This window comes from Dendrobates tinctorius, unplaced genomic scaffold, assembly GCF_039654945.1.
Source record: "Dendrobates tinctorius isolate UK_male_01 unplaced genomic scaffold, ASM3965494v1 ptg000158l, whole genome shotgun sequence".
In the NCBI taxonomy this organism is placed as follows: Eukaryota; Metazoa; Chordata; class Amphibia; order Anura; family Dendrobatidae; genus Dendrobates; species Dendrobates tinctorius.
This window is the reverse complement of record NW_027361825.1, coordinates 39,534,774-39,550,155: the sequence shown is the minus strand read 5'-3', so window position 1 is coordinate 39,550,155 and position 15,382 is coordinate 39,534,774. Positions and strand designations below refer to the sequence as shown.

At 48.3% G+C, this 15,382-nt stretch overlaps 1 long non-coding RNA gene across 1 annotated transcript in view; it reads right to left on the bottom strand.

Moving 5' to 3' along the window:
• LOC141051708 (uncharacterized) overlaps positions 1-14,075 on the bottom strand; it is a 308,183-nt gene extending 294,108 nt beyond the window's left edge. The window contains exon 1 of the long non-coding RNA XR_012220683.1: positions 13,936-14,075. This is a non-coding gene — a long non-coding RNA (uncharacterized lncRNA). The remainder of the gene's footprint in view (positions 1-13,935) is intronic.
• Positions 14,076-15,382: the final 1,307 nt, after the last annotated feature.

The window sequence follows — 15,382 nt, the reverse complement described above, 5'->3', positions numbered from 1 at the left end:
CTTACCAATAGCTGTTCGATAATGGGACACCGAGTGTGCAAAACTGGCAGCTGCGGCTGGAGTGCTTGTGCGACTGCGCTCTGTGGACGAGCTTTTGCTTCTGGAGGAAGAGGAGGAGGGTTGAATGCCTACAGCCAACTGTTTCCTATACCGTGGGCTAGGCAACACTGTCCCACTGCCGCTGTTCCCTGTGGACCCTGCATCCACCACATTAACCCAGTGCGCAGTGATGGACACGTAACGGCCCTGGCCATACCTACTGGACCATGCATCTCTTGTGAGGTGCACCTTTCCACTCACTGATTGCTTGAGTGCATGGACAATGCGGTCTTTCACATGAAGGTGGAGGGCTGGGATGGCTTTGCGAGAAAAGAAGTGGCGACTGGGTAGGTCATAGCGTGGTACTGCGTAGGCCATAAGCTCTCAGGAAGCTTCGCTTTCAACCAACCGGTAGGGCATCATCTCTAACGAGATTAGTTTGGCAATGTGGGCGTATAAAACCCAGTATACACGGATGAGAGGATGAGTACTTTGTTGTCCTACTCATAGTCTCTGGTAGGGTGAGCTGGACTTGAGAGTTGCATATGGTGGAACTAGCGGTGGACATGGCGGACTGAGAGAGGGTTGATGATGGTGATGGAGTTGGCGTTCTTTCTGATGGCCTAGATTCAGTCTTTCGTATCAATAACATTGTGATTCCCTGACTGCTTTGGCCTTGCAACGACACCTCAACATTTGCTGCTGGTGGTGTGCTAACTGGTGGGCTTACAGTGGGGGAAACGATGTAGCATTGCTGCCTACCTTCATTGGGAGCAGTTGCACATGTGGTACGTGAGGTTTGATAGTCCGTCCACACTTGCAAGTGCATGGTGGTTAAATGTCTAAGCATGCATCTGGTATTCAAATTTATCAGATTTTTCCCTCGGCTAAAGGTCTTTGCGCACTTCTTACAGATAACCTTTGCCTGATCATTAGGATTTTGTTCAAAAAAGAGCCACACTGCACTCTTCCTACTATAGAAGACATTTTGAGGCCTTGCACGCTGTGCTAATTTGACCATCTGGCCTAGCTGTCCTGCAACTCTTTTGGTTTTTGTAACCCGTTTTTTGACTGCTCCGGGCCTGCCAGATAACAGCTGTTGCGATGTCGATGCCTGTTGCGGATGCTCCTCCTCCTCTTCTTCTGAGCTATTGGCAGCGGCACCCTCTTCCCCCAATGGATGCCAATCTGGGTCAACAACGGGGTCATCCATCACCTCCTCTTCAATGTCATGTGCACCTTCCTCTGTGTCACCATGTAAGGTGGTATAGTATGCAGGAAGGGGCACCTGAGTTTCAACAGGGTCAGATTCTGGCTCAGTATACTGCGAGGACAATGTAGTGCTCTGAGTGAATGTACCAGCAGATAAATCTAGCAGTGGCTGTGCATCAGTGCACTCCATGTCAGAGTCTTCTTGGACTGGGTAATTCACAATTTGACTTGATAACCCAGGTATGGTATGTGAAAAGAGCTCCATGGAGTAATCTGTAGTGTGGCCTGCCGCATCCTTTACTTTTGGTAGGGGTGAAGGACACAAGGAAAGGTGTGGTTCCTGACCATGAGCCTCCAATGATGACTCAGTGCTTTTTTTTTTTTGAAAGTTCAGAAGAGGAGGCGATAGAGCTTGAGGCTGTGTCAGCAATGTAAGCCAAAACTTGTTCCTGAAGCTCCGGCTTTAAAAGCGGTTTACCTACTCCCAGAAAAGGGAGCCTTCGAGGCCTTGTGGAGCCAGACGATGACGCTGGCTCAACACCTCCTGCATTAGGTGCTTTTTTGCTTTTGCCACTACCAGCAGATACACCACCACCACCAACACCATCATTACCAGCTGGCAACCCCCACCCACTTCCATTGCCTCTTCCGACACACTTCCTCATTTTTGGGAAAATGTACCCAAAATACCACCAGCAATATGGTACTGTAAAAGAAGGTACAAGGTGTATATAGTATTGGGGAGAATTTGAATCTCCCTACAGACTTGAGGACACTTAACTAATATCTCAGGCCCAGTGTAGATTACGCCTCAATATAACAGGCTGAAATTGGATGGTGTATAAAATGTCTATATAGGACTGGAGAGAATTTGAATCTCCCTACCGACTTGAGGACACTGAACTATTATCTCAGGCCCAGTGTAGATTACACCTCAATATAACAGGCTGAAATTGGATGGTGTTTAAAATGTCTATATAGGACTGGGGAGAATTTGAATCTCCCTACAGACTTGAGGACACTGAACCATTATCTCAGGCCCAGTGTAGATTACACCTCAATATAACAGGCTGAAATTGGATGGTGTATAAAATGTCTATATAGGACTGGGGAGAATTTGAATCTCCCTACAGACTTGAGGACACAACTAATATCTCAGGCCCAGTGTAGATTACACCTCAATATAACAGGCTGAAATTGGGTGGTGTATAAAATGGCAGCAGGCAGCCTAATAAGCAGGACTGCTGCACATGAAAGTGTGGAAAAATGAACGCTTGGTAACTGGGCAAAAAAGAGGATGAAAAGTATTTTTGCTTTTAAAAAAGCAGTTTTCACGGCAGTGTGAAAACAGCAATGCAGCTATCAGGGAGCCTTATAAGGCAGCCTAATAACCAACAGAGCTGATGCACCAAAACATAGCCTCCCCTTGCACTGCACACTAACTGGTGTGTTGTACAGGCAAAATCGCTAGCAGCAGAAGCAGTTTTTTGTATCTTCTTCCCTGCCTAACGCTCTCCCTACAGAATCATCATCATCAGCAGCTCTCCCTATTATGAGATCAGCAGAAGTAAGATGGCGGTCAGCGTTCACGCCCTTTTATAGCCCCTGTGACGCCACACAAAGCAAGCCAATCACTTGCATGCCCTTCTCAAAGATGGTGGTGACCGCTGCCTATGTCATCGCGTTGCCCACAGTGTGCGTCCTCCATCATTGGCTGAAAAAGGGCGCTGAAGCATCATTTGAAACTCGACTGGCGCCATGGTTGCCGACCTCGTGACCGACCCCACGCTATGGTCGGGTTTCCTTTCATGAAACCCGACTTTTGCGAAATTTGGCGACTTTTGAAATTGACTGACCCGTTTCGCTCAACTCTAGTTAACACAAAGGAGGACAGTTTGCAACTACAGACAGATTTGCGTAAATTGGAGAATTGGGCTGAAAAATGGCAAATGAGGTTTAACACAGATAAGTGTAAGGTTATGCACATGGGAAGAAGAAACAGATGCTACAATTACTTACTAAATGGGAAACTGCTGGGGAAATCAGACATGGAAAAAGACTTAGGCATCTTAGTCAATAAGAAGCTAAATTGGAGTGCCCAGTGTCAGGCAGCTGCCACCAAAGCAAATAGGGTCATAGAATGCATTAGAAGAGGTCTGGGGACATGAGATGAAAACATAATTCTCCCTCTGTACAAATCACTCGTCAGACCACACTTGGAGTATTGTGTGCAATTTTGGACGCCGGTGCTCAAGAAAGACATTACTGAACTTGAAAGGGTTCAAAGGCGGGCTACTAAAATGATAAATGAGTTGGTTCACTACAATACCCAGAAAGGTTATCAAAATTAGGTCTATTTACTCTAGAAAAGAGAAGACTTAGGGGAGACCTAATATATATGTACAAGTATATCAGAGGGCAATACAGAGATCTCTCCAATGAACTATTTGTACCAAGGACTGTGACAAGAACAAGGGGGCATTCTCTTCGTTTGGAGGAAAGACAATTTCTGCACCAGCATAGAAGAGGGTTCTTCACGGTAAGAGCAGTGAGGCTCTGGAATTCTCTTCCTGAGGAAGTGGTGATGGCCAACTCACTGAATGAATTTAAGAAAGGAATGGATGCTTTTCTTGTGAGTAACAGTATAGAATGTTACGAATAACATAATATTATAGGTAGATGGTTGACCCAGCTTAGGGGAAGGAATTTTTTTCCCCATGGAGAAAATTGGCTTCTACTCTGTGGTTTTTTGCCTTCCCCAGGATCAACAATGCAGAACAGCTGAACTAAAATAGGCTGTACTAGCTGGACATAAGGTCTTCCTTCAAAACTATGTTACTATGTTACTATGTAGGCTGTAAAATGGGTTGTCTACCTTTTAGGGACTTTTTATTTGTGAAATGCATGAATCTGGGGATAGAAAAAAATCATTTTTCCAATTGGGATTCATGAAAAACAATGTACTGCTTGAGTTTTACAAGCTCTTTGTTTCTTGTCACATTCAACATTGGTGTTGTTTCAAACTCTCCCATAAAACCTTTAGAACCAAGTCACTGACCGTTGCTCATCTAAAGGGAAACTGACAGCTGATACATGCTGCCCTATCCACGATAAGTGTGTATCAGGCACTGGCTATATGAACTCAGCCACGTATATTTGACTCTGAAATGCTGTCTCATTTCAGAAAAGACCGACTGTCACAGGGTCCTTCTCCGGTATCACACAATCAACAGAGCAAAAGAGTGAACAATTCCAAGATAGGTTCAACAGTCTTCCCCCTGGTAATCCCACTGCGCAGCTATATGGTTCCAGACATGGAGCAGAGGAGGTAAAGCCTTTCTTGTTCTTCTTGTGCTTCACCCGCTTACATTCCCCCTCTCTTTGTGCTTGCCATTCCATGGGCAAGAGTTTCTGTAGTTATCGTTGACAATCTTCCAATCCAATCTGCTGCCAGACGAACTGATCTTGATTATAGCGAACAGGGTGTACAGCAGCCATTGAACGCTCAGAGCAAATCAGAAGGAGCAGCTGCGCCAATTGTAGTGGGAAGGACAGGAGCTGGGGTCACTTCTGGCATGTTTGTAATTTTGGGCACCAGTCCTGTTCCCATATGCCCCGGGGGAAGTTGGAAGTCTTCCTCATCTTCAACATCCACATCTACCAATGGAACAGCCTGTGGGGGCCCTGGAGCAACTTGTACTGGCTCAGGATCCTGAGACAAACATGGTCGCAACATATTTCGATGAAGAGTGCGAGTGGGAGCCCCTTCTTCCATTTCTGGCTGAACCTCATAGACGGGACCTTTGTTGCGTAGTCGCCGCTTCACCCTGTATGGGCTCTTCTCCCACCGGTACTTCAATTTGTTGTGTGGACACTTTTCTCTCACCAAGACTTGGTCTCCACAGGCCATAGAGCTGTCCCCTTCTGAGGGGTGACCTGAGGATGTTCCAACTCCTGCAGCCTGTTCTGCACTAGCCGATGGACAGTCAGCAGCCGACGCCGATGTTCTCGAACCCAGGAGTACACCCCGTCCATGGGTAGTCCTTCTCAGGCTCTAACTCCAATTCCGTCAAGTCTTTCCTAGGCCGCCCGAAGAACAGGGAGTAGGGTGTGAAGCCGTTGGTACTGTGTCTCCGATTGTTATAGGCCCACACCAGTTCAGGGACAAATTCAGTCCATCATGCTTTTTGGTCCTCTTCCAGAGTTCACAGCATTTGGATCAGGGTGCGATTAAATTTCTTGCAAGCTCCATTCCCCTGCGGATGATAAGGAGTTGTCCGAGACTTACTGATGTTATACAGTTTGTGCAGCTCCTCCATCACTTTTCCGAGGAAACAGGCAGGCCCCCTAATCGGAGTGGATGCATTTGGGGCATCTGTATACCTGTATGAAATGCTTGCAGATTGCGTAGGCAGCAGACTCGGCTGTTTGGTCCCGGGTAGGCATCACTACGGCAAACTTAGTAAAGTGGTCTATCATTACTAAACAGTGCTCATAGCCTTGATGCGCTTGCCCAATTGTCAGATAATCTATGGCCAGCAGGTCCAAGGGTCCAGAGGACTTCACCGTCTCCGTGGGAGCCCGCTGTTCAGGTGGTTTGACCAATTCACAACTCCAGCACTGCTGGCAGGCTCTTTCCATGACGTTCCTCATATTGGGATTGTAAAACAGTCGCTGCAACCATTGGAAAGTCTTTTCCGGGCCGAAATTTGCTCCTTTTTCATGCACCTCTGTAGCCACCTGCTCTATCAAAGACGAGGGGATCACCATCTGCCAGACAAGACTGAGTTCCGATTGGAGGAACATCTTCCGATACAGGATGCCATCTCGCAACTGCAGCATTTCCCACTGACACAGCATCCGCAACATCTCTGGAGATGCAGATCTCCTCTTGCAATGGCTGGGCACCTGTTTGGATGTGAGCCACCATCTCAACTAGGCTATTTAATGGTCCTCCTGCTGCATTCGGACCCACTCATCGCGGGGTTGCTCTAACAAACTCTCACGGGTCTTTTCCTGAACTGTTTCCTGCGTTGCTGCCACCGTCCTGGCAGTCTCTCCAAACTCTGAGACTTCCACAGCCTCCAACTCTTTGTCCCGACCGGGCGCTGGTTGGTGATAATTCACTTGAGAAAGGGCATCAGCATGAGTATTCTCCACTCCCCTCTTATAGGAGATCCTGTACCGGAACTTTGCCATTCAGGCTACCCAACGTTGTTCTAGGGCCCCTAGCTTTGCTGTCTCGAGATGAGCCAACGGATTGTTATCCGTACGCACGTGAATTTCTGAGCTAACCAGATACTCTGCAAAACTTCTCAGTCATCGCCCACACCAGCGCCAACAACTCCAGCTTCAATGAACTGTAATTATTTGGATTCTTTTCTGAGTCATGTAAGGAACGACTGGCGTACGCTATGATGCGCTCTTTCCTGTCCTGCATCTGTGAGAGCATTGCCCCAAGTCCCTGTAGACTCCCATCGGTATGCAAGATGAAAGGCTGTGTGAAGTCAGCATAGGCCAGCACAGGGGCCTCCGTCAAGGCTTTCTTCAGGGCTTGAATTGCTTTTTCCTGGCGCTCTCCCCATTGTATGTTCCTGTTCTTCGCAGAAGAGGGTATTCCTTTCAACAATTCCTGAAGGGGATTTGCGATGCGGGTAAAGTCTTTTACAAAGCGCCGGAAGTAACCTGTGAGTCCCAGGAATGCTCGCACATCTTTCACGGTCTTAGGGGTCGGCCACTCCTGCACCGCAGCGATTTTCTCCTGAAAGGGCCTCAATCCTTCAGCAGAGACAACGTGCCCCAGATAATCAATCTGGGTATGGAAGAGGTGGCACTTCTGGGGTTTCACTTTCAGCCCGTACTTTTGTAGCCGACTCAGGACCTGCTCCAGTCTCTGCAGATGTTCATCAATGGTGGGAGCAAAGATGATGATATCGTCCAGGTAAATCAAAGTGGCTTCAGAGTTCAGGTCTCCCAGACATCTCTCCATGAGGCATTGAAACATTCCCGGGGTATTGGCTAGCCCAAAGGGCATGCGGTTGAACTCATATAATCCCATTGGAAGAATGAAAGCTGTCTTGGCTCGATCTTGTTCAGACATAGGTACTTGCCAGTAACCGCTGGCCAGGTCTAGAGTGGAGAAGTACCAGGCATTCCCTAGTGCCGATAGGGACTCTTCTATCCTCGGCAGTGGATATGAGTCTCGCACCGTCAAGCGTTGAGCCGGCAGTAATCCACACAGAAGCATAAGGATCCATCCTTCTTTCTCACCAAGACGGGCTCTGCCTCTCACGGATCACTCCCTTTTTCAACGTCGGCGACAGCATCCCCTTTACCTCCTGATACATCTGTGAGGGTATGTGGCGATACCATTCCCGAATTGGTGCCGCATCTCCGGTGGGTATTTTGTGAGTGATTTGTGCGCCCAAAGTCGTCTTCGTTTTTTGCGAACACTTCCTGGTATTTTCCTAACAAGGCTTCCACCCGGGGAACCTGCTGAGGGGGCAGTTCTGAGAGTTCTGCCCGCATGTGCTACAGTATCCGTCGACTTTCTTGCAGCAACCTGGGATCTGGGGCGGCGTCTACCTTTACAGTCACCAGCCATGGGTCTTCTGACTTTGCAGTCAGCTGTACTGTCTCAGATGGAACCAGCTCGTCTGGCATGCCCAGGATATGGGCAACTTCACTCCTGGGGGGCAAAGTTACGTCAGTCTCCCCTAAATTCAAACAGCGTACGAGGACGGTGCCATCCCACACAGTGGCCAAGGTCCATGCAACCAATATCCCTGACGGTAGCTGGTCAGCTTTGCTGGGTTCCACTTGTACCGCTACACCCTCCAGGGGGATACCAGCTCGGACAGGCAGGGGGAGCACGGTCTGTCCAGGGGGCAACACTCGACTGACAGAGGCGGGGGCGATGAATTTGCCAAGTTCCTTCCCGTCACTGCATATTTCCCGGACCTGAGCTGCCCGTATCAGCTGCTGAAAGACCTTCCTCTGAGGGGTCTGGTTGCTTCATTGCCACAGGAACTGTTCTGTGGACTCATTGAAAAGAAGACTCCCGAGATCTTTAAGCACATTCATGCCCAGGGGTACGGTATTATCCTTAGCGGCTTCTCTATCTACTAGCACTACTCCTTTTCTCTCCATATCTTTTCCGCAGACCTCTATGTTCATCCATACCACCTCTGCGACCGGGATGGGTAAATGGTTGGCCGCCGTAAGCTTGATCACTGGGCCCCATTGTGGCTGAAGGACCTCTGTGAAGTACCAGCAGAAAATTTTTTCAGGCATGGTGGTCACTTGCGAGCCGGTGTCTATCAGGCACCACACGGCTCTTACATTGATTTCAGCCCAGACCAGGGGCACATGGAAACAAGGCTGGTGGGACTTCTGCTACTCTTCCTCCAATTCTCACACCCCACGTGGCGTCCCTCGGGCTCGGAGCCACCTAGTTTAACTAATGGCGTGGGGATGGACACCACAGGGCAAAGTGGCCGGGTTCTCCGCAGGTGTAACACGTTGGGGGGCTTCTTCTCCAGGTAGCACTAGTCTCACGTCGGGGGGCAACTTTTCTGTCTCGTTCCATAGAGCCGGACTCCACCCTCAGGGTTTTTTTTGTTGCCACCATCTCTTCACGGACCTGTCTAGTTTCCTGCTTCAGTTCTTCCACCCCTTGAGGGATAGTGTCCGCGGTGGCAGTTACCTCCCTGCTCCGTACCTTCTCCACTGGCATTGTCACTCCCTGCTCTTGCTCATGTGTGCGCGCCTCACTGCCGACTTCAGAAAAAGTCAACTCAGGCTTTACCCGCACGCGCTCTCGCAGGGTTTGTTTCATCAACCAGTCACGTGAACCCCGTCACCAGCTGATCTCGGAGCACAATGTCAATTGACCCTACACCTATGCCATCTTTCCGTATTATGGCGGTATGGAGCTCTTGCAGGGCGTTCATAAACTGCGTCACGGTCTCCCCCTCTCTTTGCACCCGGTGAAACAGTCGCATGCGCAGTTCCCCTACGTCAGTGGGATCCCCATGCGTCTCCTCCAGTATACGCAGAACTTTGTCCAGGGTGTCTCTTGCCTGGGGGACCTAAGCATAACAGAGTCCCTCGCCTCCCCCTCCAGGGCCACTACCGCAATCTCTGCCTCCAGGGCTGGTATCATGGGATGCATCCACATCATTCCTCGGATGCGCTCAGTCCAACTCCACAACATCACATTACTCCCACAAAACTTTGGAAGATTATTTAGCATGGCTCCCAGGGAGATACTAGATCTGGGGCCTCCCCCAACTGCTTGGTCTGCCCCATTCGCGCTACCATGTGACATCCTGCTGACTACGCCAAATGTATCAACGTACAGGTGCTGGGTATGTCACCACGGAACAGAAACAGACCAAAAGTTAAAAGGTTTTATTTACAAGGATCTAAACCTCCTCGCAGGTTTAAACTGGCAAAGGAACAATGAAATAACGGTTATGAAAATTAGGCAAGGTTATCAAACAGTCAAGGCAGATAATGGTAATTAATGGCTATTCGTGAAACTTATCAGTCTGAAGAAATCTTGCTTGCAGGGTCGTCTTCTCCAACATTGGCGCCATCAGAAGCAGCACTTGTAGTCCATTTAGTCACTGCATATGCTGTAGTCTCTGTTAGATGATAACTGGGATCTCCAGGGATAAGGTGGAAGACAGGGGGGACACTGGAACTGACTGGGTCTCCCCTGCTCTGAGTCTCCGCTCACAAACTAAGTCTCTTGTTAAGTCTCTCTGCAGGAACAATTCTCAGTCTCTTGTTAAATCTCTCTGCTGGAATCAGGGGCTCTGACCTGTCACTGCGGCACAAGGGCAGTGCGCGCAGGTCTCCGTCTCTGCAGGGTCACGAGGACGTCTTCCCCTAATCAGTGGGGGCTTCGCTTCAACGTACTCACAGGCAGCAGTCTGTATATCATGTCCTCCTGTCTTATCTTTCTGGCCCTTTCCTCCCCTGCATGCAGCTGCTTCCTGTTCTCTCTCCTGCCCAAGCTGCTCTGCTCTCAGCTACTCTGTCTGTGCGCCCTCTGCCTGCACCCCTTCCTGTCCAGCACAACTTCCTCTTCCCCACTGTTATTCACAGGCCCATGATGCAGTTGGTCCAGGTCCAACTGTCTTCCCCCTGGCAACCCCACTGCACAGCTATATGGTTCTGGACACGGAGCAGAGGAGGTAAAGCCTTTCTTGTTCTTCTTGTGCTTCACCCAGGGGTGAACCTAGCTTCTCTGGCGCCTGAGGCAAACGGCAAAATGGCGCCCCCCCATAGTAAATTTTTAAAATCGGTAGAAATTAATCTGGTTTATATAGATTTATATCTATCCTGTAAAAATTTGTACAATAGTGGACATTTTAATTTAGAGAAATAGAAAAAAGATGTCTGAACACAAGGATGTCAGCGCCATCACCGCACATACAAGAACCACACAAGAGTCATTAATGGCAATGGCAGGCTTGACACAAGCATACAGACACACAATGATGGCTGCAGAGCGGTGGCCGACACAGTCCTGCTTCCTTATAGCACAGGAGGCAGCACTGATTGCCAACCTATTATCTCTGGCACACGCTTACAAAACTATGGACAGCTCCTATGTGGCGGCTGCCTGGCACTGACTATTCAGACATGTCCACCATGCAGCATCGTCCACATACAACGACCTACAGTCTGAGCATCAACAGGCAGCCACTGCACTAAGCTGGTAAAATGGCACATCTTCCCCAACAGACCACACCTCCTTCTCCTGAAACGCTTAGCCAATCACCGACCAACCACCAATCAGGAGAAACATGGCTGGATGCCTGTATGTACTGAGGGGCAGCATTGGATGTGATGTGTAACTTATGACCAATCAGTCCTGCAGCAGAGGCGAATGTAAAGGGGACAATGCATCCTGCACCAAGGGCATACATAGAAATCATGGGGCCCCATAGCAGAAGTTCTTATTGGGCTCCCCCCAAAAAAATATATATTTGGCTGGGTAACATAGGTACATATCAAACAACTCTGCAACCCTTACAAAGTAATTCTCCTCCCATGAAGTATAATGCCAACAAAAGTGCCCCACAAGCACTGTATAATCCCCCACAGTGAATTATTCCATGGTTAAGGGGACAATACAAATATCTCTCCAAGGAACTGTTTATACCAAGGAAGGTGATGGTCACAAGGGGGCATTCTCTGCGTCTGTTGGAGAGAAGGTTTTTCCACCAACATAGAAGAGGATTCTTTGCTGTTAGGGCAGTGAGAATCTGGAATTCCCTGCCTGAGGAGGTGGTGATGGCGAACTCAGTCGAAGGGTTCAAGAGAGGCCTGGATGTCTTTCTGGAGCGTAACGATATTGTATCTTACAGTTATTGTTAGGTTCTTTAGAAGGACGTAGATCTGGGGATTTATTCTGACAGAATTTTATAGGCTGAACTGGATGGACAAATGTCTTTTTTCGGCCTTACTAACTATGTTACTATGTTACCCTCCACAAACACTGTATAATGAACCTACTGTACCCCCTCAACTACCCTGGCACAGTATTATCCCCAACTGTGACCCCCCCACACAGCCCTCCATGTAGTATAATGAACCTACATACAGTATAATGTCCCCTACACCTGTTCAGACTGTATAATGGCCCCCAACACAGCCATCAAATATCCCTCTATAAATTGTAAAGGCTGCCTCATAGCCGTCCAAGTATTATCATGGCTGCCATATAGTATAATTGGCTCCATATCTTATAATGCACCATCCATAGTCCTCCACATAGTATAATGCACCCCATAGTCCTCTTTATAGTATATTGCACCCCTCATAGTCCTCCATATAGTATATTGCACTCCACAGTCCTCTGTATAGTATAATGCACCCCCATTGCCCTCCATATATTATAATGCACTCCATAGCCTCCCATATAGTATAAAGCACCCCCATAGTCCAACAAATAGTATAATGCACTCCATAGTCCCCCATATAGTATAATGCACCACATAGTCCCCCATATAGTATATTGCACCCCCTGTAATCCTCCATATAGTCTAATGCACCCGCATAGTCCCCATATAGTATAATGCACACCCCATAGCCCTCCATATACTATAATGCACCCCCATAGTCCTCCATATAGTATAATGCAACCCCATAGTTCTCCATATAGAATGCACCCCCATAGTCTACCATATAGTATAATGCATCCCATAGTTTTTAATATAGTCCTCCATATATTATCATGCCCATCCCAATAGTCTTCCATCAGCATACTCACGGATTTTTCCAAAAAAAGTAAATATGGTACGCACCTCTCTCCTTGCTGCTACGGTCTCCTCAGCGATGGGTCTGCCACTCTGCACTGCTCAGTACAGGGGCGCTCAGTGATGACATCATTGCTTCCCATCGTGCTGAGCTGCAGAGGTTAGACAGAGGTGTCCAGCACCTGGAAGAATTCATTCAAGCTATAGAAGCAGGAGTGGCATCCATGGGGGGCCCGTGCTACCAATAAGCCCCCTGCGGAAGCCGCCTTCTGTTTACCATCAAGGTGAAGCTGCCTGAGGCAACCAATTCAGGTCGCCTCTTGATAGGTGCGCCCCTGTCTCCCAGATGCCTAGAGATTAGCAAATCCCACTGAAACCTGCTGGGGGGTCCATGTCTATGTCCAAAGCAGGAGGAATTGTGCATTAAGATGAGTTATTGGGCTCTAAAGACCCCTTATAATGTTCTTGCATAGGGATCACTTCTGTCTGTGTCCGCTCCTGAAAAGGGGTGTTTCTATGGGTAACATTTTTGGTGGTGAACTTGAAGACACAATCTCTTACCTCTTAGGATGGTTTCACACTTGCATATTTTTCTATGCGTTTGAATCCATCACAAACTGGATGCACATGGATCAGTTTTCGGCCCCATTGACTTTCAATGGGGATGGAAACACTTGTGTGTGCATCCAGGTGTCGCCGTTTTGCCCTGGTCTGTGTGGATCTGTGGCAAAATGCATTTTTGCAGAGACAAAATCTGCATCGAAATGCATTTTTTGGTCTCCATGAAAAATAACATGATGCCGTGGATCAACACGGATCCGTAGCACCATGTGAAAATTTACAATGGGTGTCTATGGGCACGGAAACAGCTGCACAGTACAAACCCCGGTGGATCTGTACTTCCGGGCTATGACGCATGAACTGTGCATGCAAAGGGATGCAGCTCTAAATGACAGGCAACTGGGGGGGGTATTATGGATCCTACAGATCCATGAAAGATATGCAAACGGATGCTGCTTGCTGCATCCAGTTTGTTTAGTGTGTGGGAATCTGTGAGCATACAGAGTTTTCTTGTATGCCCATGGATTAAAAAATATGCCAGTGTGAAACCAGCCTTAGTTGTTTGATCTAAAAAGTTGTTAAGTATGGGTTGGAAAAGTTACTATAAAAGTACAAATGTCCATACCTCCACAAAACCTGCACTTGCAATATCTCTTTATAAAGATGGTTTGCTGGAAACTTCTCACCATTCTTCTCTGATACATTCAGAGTGGACATTTGGATAAAATGACCCCTGGGATTCTACTGCAGGGACTTATGGTAATCACACACAAATCAATGGTATACACTGTATACTACCCACACTGCACTGTATCCTACATAAAGCAGCCAGTATGAGCTGAAAAGTTACCTGAAGTTGCACGGAGGGCAGGAGCTGGTGTTGTGCTTGATCACCATGCCCTGTGAGCAGTCTGTCCCTTCACAAAGCTGCCAGTGCAGACTGTGAGGGCATGGGGTGTAAGGTAACACAATCATGAGGACTCATCACCACAGAGGAGAGCCCTGTGCCGCCCCTGGAGAATAGAAGAGGGAACATTTATCTTCTGAAGGTCAGGTATGTGATGAACACAGTCACTTGCTTCAGAGCGGTAGATGGCCGATCCCACTTTCAGGGCTGGAGGGGGTGGGGAAGGCAGAGCCAACTGCAGTTTATATTAAAAATGAAAGTAGTCAGGCAATTTCCTCCCCCGTCCTCCCTCCGGAGTCCCGCAGCTCTTCTCTGTTATCTTCTCACACAGTGATTCACACTGACAAATAGACTTGCCGGATCCACGTTATCTGACAGCAAGGCAGCTGCCGCTCTCTGTCTCCCTGCCGCCTGAGCCAAATACTCAACTGGCCTCATTATAGGTGCGGCCCTGGCTTCACCCCCTTACAGGTTACATGACGTGCACTCCCGGACCCATTGCTGTAATTCTGTAGAGCACTTGGCAAAATATTGTTCTATAAGGAAAGCCTGTATAACATCTTCCACAGTAAAGGCATTTTCTGCTTCCAGCTATCTCCAACATGCCTTGGACATCTTATGGGCATACATCCTAAATAACCCCCCATGGTGCATGGTAGGTCTCGGAACTGGGCCCTATGTGAATCTGGGGTGATAGCATGGTAATACAGGTTTGTCCACTTTACTATGTTATAATTCCGGTTCCGCTGGGAGTCAATGGTTCGGTAAACCTCCGATGCGCTTCCGTTCAGGAGTCCCACTAATAAACGCATCCAGCAAGAGTGGGGTACCTCCATTACAGCACACTACTACTCAAAGTCCTTGAAGAACCCCTCCACATCTCCAGAATCTTCATGAAATGGCTTAAAATCTGGTCGGGTGATCCGTACAGTCTCCCGGATTGAGGGGTTTACACTCCACATTGCATTACTCCCTCTTTCGATCTCCATCGCTTCTTGTCTCTGCTGTGCTCGGCGAGCAACCTCTTCCTTATACCTCTGAGAGGCCCAGAACCGCCATCTTTTCTTTGTACCACACCACCCACTGACTTTTTGGGGTGGGAGTCCTCGTCTCCTGTACTTGTCCTTCAGGCATATGGGAGCAGGTGGTCTGGCCAGCACCCACCAGTAGATCAATTAAGGCCTCTTTAGTCAGTCCCTGGTAGTTCAGGCACAGTTTTCTGTCTATCTCTTGTAAACTCGATACAGTCCAATTTCTGTACTCACTCTGTGGGTGGTTGTCCATTAGGTTGCGCTCTGTTGATCCCACTGCTTGCCACCAGTTGTCACGGGGTCCTTCTCCGGTATCACACAATCAACAGAGCAAAAGAAGAGTTAACAATTCCAAGACC